Here is a 9,954-nt window from a genome sequence, read left to right as displayed (position 1 = left end):
AAAAGACTGATAAATTGGACTTCATAAAAATTTTTAACTTTTGCTCTGTGAAAGAATGAAAAGACAAGCTACTGAGTAGGAGAAAATATTTGCAAACTACTACCACAAGGTCAGCAGTTCAAGCTCACCAGTCGTTTCTCAGAAACCTTATACAGAGTCGCTGAGTCGGAATAGACTCCACAACATTTAACAATAACAACAACAATCCGACAAAGGACTTAATGCAGAATAATACATAAAGAACTATGAAAACTCAGCAGTAAGAAAACTTAAACAATCCAATTAGAAAATGGGCAAGAGACATGAAGAAACAAAGAGGATATTGTTATCGTTAACTGCTGTTGAGGCAATTCCGACTCATAGCGACCCTGTAAAGGATTTCTGAAACTGTTACAAGTCGGGTTGCTAATTTCACAGTCAGTAGTTTGAAACTACCAGTGGTCCCATAGGAGAAAGATGAGACTTTCTCCTCCTGTAAAGATTTACAGCCTTGGAAACCCTATGCAGGGTTGCTATGAGTCAACACATAACCACAGAACATTAACTACCAATCTCTACAGGAGCAGAAAGCCCCATCTTGATCCTGTGAATTAGTGGTATGGTCAAACTGCCAACATCATGGTTCACAGTCCACTGTGCTCCCTCTATTAATTGCAGTAGTGGTTACATAAATCTATAGATGTGACAAAATGACACAGAACATATAGATACACTCACTTTATCACAGTCAATTACTTGGTCTGGCGATTATATTATAGTTTAGTAAGATGTAATCATTGGGGATAAAGAGTAAAGGTATATTGAGCCCCTCTGTACTATCTTTGAAATTTCCTATGAATCCGTATTTATATATGGTATGGCTCTATGTGTTAATGTGCTGGACTGCAAGGTCGGTTTGAACTTCAAGGTAGGTAGTTCAAACTTACCAGTTGCTCCTTGGAAATCTTATACAGGGTAGTTATTGGTCGGAATCAACTTGACAGCATTTAACAACAATAATATAAACACCCTGAGAGTGACATGCCTTGTGCAAAATGGTGAAAACAGAGTTTAATCAGTTGTCCCTGCCTTCAGGGAGCTAGATGGGTAAACAAAAAACATAAGCACCATGCAGCACAATGGACAGAGACAACATTCACTTTGATGGTGGCAGAAGTAGCCACGCCCAGTGTCCAGGGCTGGTGGATGCAACAGAGCACTCACAAGTGTCCAGAGCTCAGCAATGGCAAATGTGCAGCACAAGCAAGCTAGTGCTACAATATGGTGTTGGTTGTTTTGGTATCCCTTCTTTACTTCTTACTCATTGTCCTACTCTAGTTCCAGGTTTTGTGTGATCCTGTGAAACATTAATATCCTTCTAAAGCCTGTTTTCAGCTTAAATCAGCCAGAGCCCTGTTACCTGTATTCAAGAACCCTGACTAGTGCAATCACCACATAGGATCCATCTGCCCATTTCAACTTCTCTCTTCGATAGCTAACCAGGTCTCAAAACTGCCCATCTTTTTGCAAGTCCACTGTTGCTCTCCTGGGCCCGGCCATCATCCCCTCCTTTTCAAAGATGGCAGTAGTCTATAAATTCTAGTCTCTCTTTCCTCTAGTCCATTATTTACTGAGCAGTCAGTCAGATGGCCTATGAGGCCCTTTAGGATAAGGACCTACCTATCTCTCAGCCTCAAACCCTATCATTTTTCCTACTGCACCCTTATTTCCATCAATATTTGACTTTTCAATTCCCTGAGCATGTGAAAAAACTCCGAGCTTCACACCTGCTTTTTCCACTGCTTTCTTCTTACCTTCATTTGACTAAATCATACACATTCTTCAGGTCTTGGTACAGGGAACACCTTCTTCTAGAAGCTGTAGGACGCTCCCAGACCAGGCTATTTGCTCCTGCCATCCATCCTTAAAGCACCCTGTCCTTGCACACCAAGACAATCACCATATTTTTTTATAGTAATGCGCTGCTCTCTCTCTACCACACAGGACTAAAACTCTACAGAAGGAGCCCTGTCAGTCTAGCTTAATCACGGTGCCAGGCATACAGCATGAGCAAATACATCTGTGATAAAGGAGTACATGAATACCTCTTAAATAATAAGCAGTGCTGTATAGGGTTTCCAAGGAGCAACTACAGCATGAGCAAATACATCTGTGATAAAGGAGTACATGAATACCTCTTAAATAATACTCCTGGGTCTGCCTGGGGGATCCTTTCATCACCAACACATGTAACATATGGGCTATTGTTATGGATTGGGTCCCTCCCCAAAAATATATTATAAATCCTAAACCCCTACATCTGTGGATGTAATCCCATTTGGGAATAGAGCTTTTTGCTATGCTAAAGAGATCATATCAGTATAGGGTGTGTCTTAAACCAAACACCTTTGGAGATATAAAAAAATGAAGCATAGAGAAGACAGCACAAATGAAGATGAAATATCAATAAGGAACCAATAAACAGAAGCTGAAAAGAAAAAAGGACCTTCCCCAAGAGAAAGAACACCTTCAGTTACAGACGGCACCCTGAATTTGAACTCCTAACCTCCTAAACTGTGAGAAAATACATTTGCCTGTTATCGTAATCCTAGATAACTAAAACAAGATTAGGAGTCCTGATGTGACACTGTGGGATAATGCACTAGACCACGGGGTTGGTTTGAATTGCAAGGTCAGCGGTTTGAACTCACCTGCTGCTCCTTGGAAAGACTATATAGGGTCGCTATGGGTTGGAATTGACCCAACAGCATTTAACAACAACAAGACAAGGTTATGAATTGTATTCCCCATAAATGTGTTGGAATCCTAATCCCTGTAACTGAGGATGCAATCCAGTATGGAAACAGGATTTTCTTTATGCTAATTAGATGTCCAAATAGGGTAGGTTCTAAATTTAGTCATTTCTGTATTTAAAAAGGGCAGAAAAGATACAGAGATATAAGGAAGACAGTTGCCATGTGTGTATCCTCTAGAACCCAAGGAACCAAAGAACATTCAGAATTATCTACAAGGAAGGAACTGGTACAATGAAAGTCTGATTTGGACTTTTAGCCTTCAGAACTGCAAGACAATAAATTTCTGTTCTTTAAAACCACCCACTATGATATTTCTGACAAGGAGCAATAGAAAACTAAGACAGAGTACTTCCCCCAAATCAGTCATAAGACCTCTGCATTTCTCCCTTTATATTTATTCCCTCAGCGAGCCCATTGACTCTAATGCTTCAAATATTCTATGTTTATGACTTCCAGATCTATGTCTACAATATCCCTCTTACTTGAACTATTATTTAGGATTTTTCAGCAGTATACCAGGAACCTCCATTTGTATATGTCTTATTGTGAGGTCTGTGAATGATCTGAGTGTTAATATTTAAAGTAACATCTGGGCTGATGGTAATGTTCTGTATCTTGATAGGGGCTTAGGTTACAAAAGTAAAAGCAATGGCCCAATTCAGCAAATGTGTACTTATGATTTGTGTAGTTCTTTGTAGGAAAAGTTTACATCAAAGGAAAAAACTGTACACAATTCTTGAATTCTACTTCATGATATGCATGCTGAAGTATTTAAGGACAAGTGTATTAACACCTGAAATTTACTGTGAAATGCACCACAAACAATATGAATTGATGAATGTGTAGAGGGATAGATCCTACACCCTACTGTCATTAAGTCAATTCTGTTTCCAAAGCTATAAATCTTTACAGGAGCAGAAGTCTTTTCTTTCTCCTACAAAGCAGCTGGTGGATTTCAACTGCTGACCTTACCACCAGCAGCCCAGTGTTTATCTTACAGTGCCACCAGGGCTCTTTAGAGGGATAGATAGGTAAATGATAAAGCAAGTATACCAAAATGCTGATAGAAGAATCTAGGTGGTGGGTAGATGTGTTCACAACAAAGTTCTTTCATTTTTTGTCATAATTAAAATTTTTCATAATAAAATGTTGGGGGGAAAATAGTTGATAATCCTACTCAACAGTATATTAGTCAGATCACAGCTAGAATTTGGTGTATGATTCTGTACCTCACAATAAAAGAGACATAAAAAAACCAGCACACAGGCAAAGGAGATCTGTCAGGACAAGGAAGGAGCCATACACTAACATTTATTCAGAAAAATAAGCTTGTATACTATGTACTACACACTTATTGAAACCTGTACCTGTAAGAGAGGTAATGGCCCAAAGCATGGAGCTGGTAGATGGAAGAGTCAGATTTCAAACCCAAGTCTACCTGATACCAAAGTTTAGACCCATTTCTGTACATCATACCATCTCAAAGCCACATCAAATAAGAACAGGGATGGAACTGGTGACACCAGGCCCAAATTAAAGAATATAAAATAATCAAAGATTATGCAAAAGAGGAATATGACCAGATCCAAGGAACAGAAATAGGACCAGCAAGTGGACATTAAGAAAATTGTTTATACCTGGGTGTAAGGGAACAGAGCCCAGTCTAGAACTATGACTAGAAGGGGCTGCCTCTGAGGGAAGTATATGTCCAGGCCTTGGGGAGCCCCAGAAGAAGTGGTGCCACCACCTGTCAAGTGATGTGTGCCCTTTCCCAGCCCCAGGCTTCTGTAGTGGTCTTTCACTAGCCTGCTCCAGGAATAAATCCACACTTTAATCTTGGCACCAAATGGTTGCCATTCAATTCGACCCAAGTAAAGATGACTGCACTGATTTCCAACAAATTTTATTTCTAAAACAACAAAACGAAATTTGAAAAACAAAGCATAATTCCTTGTTGTTGTTAAGTGCCATTGAGTAGGTTTCGACTCATAGAGACCCTGTATAGGGTTTCCAAGGAGCAACTGGTGAGCTTGAATCGCTGACCATAATAGTAAAAGACTATTCTTATTTAACAGAAACAAGACAATTAATGGCTTAGAGATCAGTAAACATTACTTAATGGAACACTGTGTGAGGTGCTAAAAATAAAGAGGAAAATAGGACATGGTTCCTGACCTCAAGGAGTTCTGGAAGATCTGAGGTCCAACTATAACAGGAAAAGGAAAAACAGCTTATAGCTGACCTTAGTTAGTCTTACCTTGTCTCATGCAAGACTTTAATTTAAAGAGGAAAGTTAAACTATATGGTATATATCCTTTCTATTGACTCAATATAATTACCATCAAATAAACAACATAATTAAACTAAAATAAACTCTGATCTACTTACATCAGAATTTTTTTTTTTTTTTTAAAGGAAGAGACACAAATCAACTCACTGCTTCAAACTGACATACTGATATCTCCTAAGGTTATATGATTTTCTGCCAAAAATGTTTGGACCGAATCCAGTTTACAGGAGCTACAGAAGAACAGGGGAAACAACAATAGGGGAAAAGTTATCAGACAAATTCAGAATGTGAAACATTCTTCAAAACAACTGGCCTGGTCTCTTCAATGTCCTATAAAACAAAATCTACAGGGAAAGACAACTCTAGAGTAAATGAGAGGTAAGAATCATAGTAACAAAATGTAATGTCAGAATCTTAATTTGATCATTTAATCTGTTGTTGTTTTTTTAAACAGGGTACCATCTGAGAAGTTTAAAATATGGACTCAATATGAGATGTTGCTGCTGTTGTTGTTAAGTGATGTCAAGTTGGTTCTGACTCATTGCAACCTTGTATAAGGGTTTCTGAGAAGCAGCTGATGAGTTTGAACTTCAAACCTTGCAATTCAGACCAACCTTGCGGTCCAGTGCTTATCCTACAACACCATACCAGGACTCCTTAGATGATATTAGGGAATTATCATTATTTTCTTAGGTGAGATAATGTTATAGTGATTATATAGAAGCAGAATGTTCTCTTTCTTAGCAGATGTATGATGATATATTTAGGAGTGAAGAATCATGATGCTTTAACTTACATCAAAAAAATTTAGCAGAAAATAAGATTTAAAAAACACGAAAACGAAGATAAAGGACACATGATAAAACCTTAAAAACTGATGAATCTAAGTGGTAAGTATACCAAGTATTCATTGTATTCTTCTTTCAAATTTTTTTGTATTGTTTGAATATTTTCATAATAAAAATTTGGGTTTCAGGCAAACAGGGACATGTAGAGTTTCCGAAGGAGCAGAAACAGCATGATCAAGATTATTAAAGTAGGAAAACATTTTTCCTTGGACATGACAACTGCTTGCCTTTCATCACTTTTTTCTTAACAGAAGACTGATCTTGCAGTCATTTTCTACACTAGAAAGATTGCATCATGTTGGTCCTTTGGCCCATTTCCCAACCAGTCTGGACAGAGACTGTCTGACTGTCAACGTTGCCAAGGGCTCTTTGATTTTAAAACTTACAACCAGCCAGTGACAAAAAGCATGAATAGATCATGTGATCAAGGAACCAACTGGCTGCTCCTCTACTTGCTATAGAAAGCCAAGGCAATATTAAAAACAGGAGCAAAAAGAGAGTTTCTTTTCCACAAATAGCTTGACTAAATAAGGCGGAAGGAAGCCTATAAAGTGTAAAAGAGACTTTCCTTTTCCCAGAGTAAAACAACCTTTTAATCAGTGTTTCATATTTTCTTGCCAAATGGGTAAAATTAAATTCATTTATTTTTCTTTTGTACATCTTCTTGAGCCTCAATTTATTTTTAACCAGAAAATAACTATTTGTCACTAAACTTCTAAACTGGATACACACAAAATTATTTACTTTAATTAAAAACACAAACAGAGAAGTATAAAGAAAACCACAATTATCCATATTCTCAACACCCAGCAATAACCATTGTTTACATTTTGGCATTATATTGTGACTGGCTTTTATCTATATTAGTGCTTTCAAAAATTATACACGTAAGTATCAATTTAGTATAGTTTATTAAGGAAAAATGGAATATCACATATAAAGCTAAAGTTTTCATTGATCCTCACTCATAGAGCTTGGCATTATGAGTTCGTCGTACATTCGCCCAATAGTTCTGTTTGTTTTTTTAACAGAAACTCTCAAACACACATCAATCTCAGCACTGACCTTCAGCTTCTAGGTCTACCTGAGCATTGCTGGCACAGGGTGGTAGATGGTTTGTGGTCACCCATAACATTACAAAGTTACTCTTTTAAAAAAGGCATTTAGTCTCAGTAAGGTTGTTATTGTTATTAAGTGCCATAGAGTCAGTTCCGACCTATAGCAAGAAGTTTACATCAAATATGCAACTTTCACATTATAATTTATTTTTGACACTTCTTGGATTCAAATTCAGAATTTTAAATATGGATGGATGGTAAGATGAAGAAACCAAGACCTAAACCAATGCAGTTTGCCAAAGATCACAATGTTTATGAGTATTAGCAGTACCAGAACCTGAACCATTAGGTACTCTGAACTTTTTCTACCTGCTACATCTTACTGCTTTCTTGATGATTAAGTTAACCTCAGGCAGAATATTTAAGAATATTAAACAGTCATATCTGTTCTCCCTTTTCCATTTTATGTAAAATTGTTAATTTACTGACTACTGCTTTTTATAACAATTACTGTATAAAAAAACAGGTGTGATGTTTTTGATTGGTTGGTTTATTTATTTTCCTGGTTCCCTTGGAATAAAAAAAAAAAACTGAAATTTCAATTTTTTGTCACTGCTTTTTTCCTCCATTACAGGAATGCAACAGGGGAGAAATCTCTAACTTTAATCATTATTATCAAATATCTTTCAATAGCAACCAAATGTAATTTCCAACTGATAGGCATCCTTACCTAAAATGGTTAAAACTAGTGCACAGCTGCAATTCACGGTTTATACATGAACTAAGAAACATGGGCATGCTACAAACTAAATTCAAGACTTCCGAAATGCTACCTATCACAAGTGTAAAATGTTATTTGGAAGCCTGTGTGTTATACTCCAGTGTGACAATACCTAAACTTTGCATTTTCTTCCTATTCTCCAGATTTCTCTGAGCATTCCCTCATACAATCAGCTCTTTGTAATGTCAGTTTCACATGTCCTCATTCAGAAAACATCTACAGTTATTTCCCTAAGTTCTTTAATTATTAAAAGCATGCCAAATCTAAATGTAATGTGGAATCCTGGATTGGATCCTAGAATAGAAAAAGGTCATTAATGGAAAAAAAGGGAAATCTGAATAAAATCTGTAGCTTAATGTCACATGGAGTCTTGGTGTGGCACTGTGGGTTAATGCGCCAGACTGCAAAGCTGTTTGAACTGCAAGGTTGGCAGTTCAAGCTCAACAGCTGCTCCTCGGAAACCCAAAACAGGGTCGCTATGGGTCAGAACTGACTCGACAGCACTAAACAAACAATATCACACACAAATAAAATTCTGCTGAAGATAATTCAGAAGTGCTTACAGCAGAATATGAAAAGGGAACTATCAGAAATTCAAGCCAAATTTAGAAAAAGAGTCTGTGCTGATGTCAGATGAATCTTGGCTGAAAGCAGAGAATACCTGTGTTTTATTCACTGTGCAGAAGCATTCGACTGTGTGGATCACAACAAACTATGGGACACAAAGAATGGGAATTCCAGAACACTTAACTGTGCTCAGGCAGAACCTGTACATAGAACAAGAAGAGGCAGTCAGTTGTTTTAACAAAACAGAAGAAAATTCTGTGTGGTTTAAAATCAGGAAAGGTGTATGTCAGGGTATAGTCTTTCACCATACTTATCAAATCTGTATATTGAGCAAATAATCCATGAAGCTGGACAATATGAAGAAGAATGCAGCATCTAAATCGAGGAAGACTCACTATCTACCTGTGACAGTAGATCTTGCTCGCTGAAAAGTGAAGTGGACTTGAAGCATTTGCTAATGAAGATCAAAGAATATAGTCTTCCATATGAATTATATTTCAACATAAAGAAAACAAAAATTCTCATACCAGACCAATAAGCAACATCATGATTAACAGAGAAATGATTGAAGTTGTCAATGATTTCATTTTACATGTCTCCACAATCAATGCAAAAAACAAAACAAAAACAAAACAGTGGGCAAATCTGCTATAAAAAAATCTCTTGAAAGTGTTTAAAATTAAGGTGTGCCTGACCCAAGCCATGGTATTTTCATTCCTCTCATATGCAAAACAAAGCAGTACAATGAATGAGGAAGACTGAAGAAGAATTGATGTCTTTGAATTATGGTGTTAACAAAAAATACTGAATATATCATGGATTGCCAAACGAGCAAACAAATCTGTCTTAGAAGAAGCAAAATACAGCCAGAATGCTTAGAAATGAGGCTGGAAAGAGACTTTGTGTAGTGTAATTTGGACATGTTATCAAGAGGGACCAGTTATTGGTGAAGGACATCATTCTTGGTAAGCCAGAGATCTGTGAAAAAGAGGACCCTTAACAACAAGATGGACTGATACAGTGGCTGTGACAATGGGCCTAAACATAGGAAAGATTGAGAGGATAACACAGCACCGGGCAGTGTTTCATTTTGTTATACATATGATCACTATGAATCGACCAATTAGATGTCACTTAACAACAAGAAACTTTAACACCAATAGTCATATCCTTAGTTTTGACAAATACACCATGATTGCATGTAAGATAACACTACAAGACAAGGAGTGAAGGGCATATAGAAACGCTATGTACCATATTTCCACTATTTGTCTGTTTGTTGTACTATGGTGGCTTGCATATACCTGTGATGTTGGAAGCTATGCCATTGTTACATTAAATGCCAGCACGGTAACCCATGGTGGACAGGTTTCAGCAGAGCTTTCAGACTACAAGAGAATAGGAAGAAGGAGAAGCAGACTAGTTCTGAATGTTTAGCCACTGAAAACCTTATGAATAGCAGTGGAACATGGTCAGATATAGTGTTGGAAGATGAGCCCCTCAGGTTAGAAGGCACTCAAAATACGACTGGGGAAGAGTACAATTGACCATGATGACCTGAATGTAGTAGAGCCTTCAGATCCTTCATTTGCGCACGCGGCCCAACTCAAAAGAA

The sequence above is a fragment of the Chrysochloris asiatica genome, unplaced genomic scaffold, assembly GCF_000296735.1.
Source record: "Chrysochloris asiatica unplaced genomic scaffold, ChrAsi1.0 scaffold00304, whole genome shotgun sequence".
In the NCBI taxonomy this organism is placed as follows: Eukaryota; Metazoa; Chordata; class Mammalia; order Afrosoricida; family Chrysochloridae; genus Chrysochloris; species Chrysochloris asiatica.
The sequence above is the reverse complement of the archived record's forward strand: the minus strand, read 5'-3'. Positions refer to the sequence as shown.